Source organism: Halyomorpha halys, unplaced genomic scaffold (assembly GCF_000696795.3).
Source record: "Halyomorpha halys isolate HHAL.00 unplaced genomic scaffold, Hhal_1.1 Scaffold187.1, whole genome shotgun sequence".
NCBI lineage: Eukaryota > Metazoa > Arthropoda > Insecta > Hemiptera > Pentatomidae > Halyomorpha > Halyomorpha halys.
Window position 1 is genome coordinate 452500 of NW_027113649.1, and position 2200 is coordinate 454699.

A 2200-nucleotide genomic window follows, 5' to 3' on the forward strand; every position below is an offset into this window, starting at 1 on the left:
GAAAATTGAGAGGAAGAAAATATATGTAACAATAATAATTGATAAAGAGGCAATATAAGTAAAGTATACCATTAGAAATGAATAGAAAAAAAATATATATATATTTTTAAAAACACCAATAATAATATAGTGAACATAACTAATAACGTGGGTAAGGAAAATGGAGAAATGTGGAGAAAAGAAGGGGTGGTAAAATAAAGATTTTCAGGCAAATAAAAATACCCTTAAATCTCCTGCTATCTTTTCATTACCATTTTGGCCAAACCCTCCAATCCCACATCACCATCCTTGAAGAATGGTGCCAAAACTGGAGGATTAAAATTAATTCCAATGAATCTCACCAAATCACATTTACCCTTCGACGAAAACCCATGACCTCTTCCCCTACAGTATCCTTTAATAATACCCCACTTATTCCTGTCGAACAAATCCGTTACTTAGGACTACATCCCGACAAACGACATGGAATCCTCATACAAGACTAAAAAGACAAGAAACTGCTCGTAGATTCCGACTGTTGCAACATTTACTAGACAAACGGTCTAAATTGCCAATCAATTACAAAAGACTGATCTACATGACTATTATAAGGCTTATCTGGACATACGGAATTGAGCTTTGGGCCTCCACTAAACCATCAAATTCCTCCAGAATCCAATCCTTACAGTCCAAAATCCTTCGTAAAATCCTTAATGCTTCTTACTTTGTCACAAATCAAGTCATCCATCAGGACCTCAATGTTCCATATGTAGCCGATTTGGCCAGATCCAGATACCGTTCCTTCCATAACAAACTTCTCAACCACCCAAATCCACTTGTTTCTAACCTGGCTTCTCCTTCATTACCTAATAATCCTCCTAGGCGTCTGAAAAGAAGGTGGTCCCGAGATCTTATCTAGAAATGTTATTGGAGTTCTATCAGTGGGTAGATTCTCCACATGTTTGTATCATGTCACTATGTCACCTACAGCAAATTTACTTGTTGTATATATGTGTATACAGTTGTAAATAACAATAAATAAATTATTTAAAAAAAACAAAACATTTTGGCGAAGTTTCGGACTCACCATCCATTTCCAAATCAATATATGATTTAAATCATCTGGCTTATTTAAATTTGTTGGGAATTTTTTTAATATCTTCTGGTTTTTTGATTATCTGGCAATCTTTCCCATTTTACCTATATGCACTTCACAATAATAAATTTGTTCTCCCTGTATATAACCATTTTCAAAAAATAAAAATCCCATAAAACTCCGGCGAGAAAAACTGATTATTGTGAAGTGCTTAAATATGGAAAGGGAAGATAACACTATGATTGAATGATGTAAGATGTTGGAAATATTGTCAACAATTATGAATAAGTCAAAATATTTTATTCACATATTGACTTGAAAATGGAGTGTGAGTCCGAAACCTTGTCAAAATAATAATAAAAACCGTATTCTTTAATTGTCTATAAGCTTAATATTATCATTTAATTTTTACATTTTATTGTGCATTTTTTTAATTTTTCATTTACCCTGTTCATTTATGTTTACAAAAAACATTAAATGATGGCTTTGCATCTGTTTAGCCCTGATGAAGCCCTGCAACGTGGGGCGAAACGTTGGCTCAATACAAATTGTTTTATCTTTAGTATATTTTAATTTATGAATTTATATAAATATGGAATTGTCGACTATTGTATTTCTTATTTTATGTTTTGAGTATTTAAAAAAAAAAATCTAGCCTGAATTTCAGTACTTTTTTTATTTCCTATATTACAATTTTTATTATGTTATCACTTAGTAATTAAACCATTTTACGTCAGACTATTGGCACTCAAACGTTCATTGTAATTATTCTTAAGAGTCTTGATTTTCCAAAATAATATTAATTTTTAAATATAAGAAGATGGTCAGGGTTGCGGTCAAAAAAGCAATAAATGAATAAATAGTTTATAAATATTTGAATGTCCGATGTTTCGTCCCACTTTGCGAGGCTACATCAGGGCTGCTCAAAGTGGTTTCAAACAGAAACCTGTTCTACCTTTCGCTTTGAACAGTCCTGTTGCAGCCCTGCAAAGTGGGGCGAAACTTCGGATATTAAAATCGTTATATAATATTTGATCTTTTTTTGACCCTGACCATCTTCTCATATTTAAATTTTTACGGTCAACTATATATACATACATACATACATATATATATATATATATA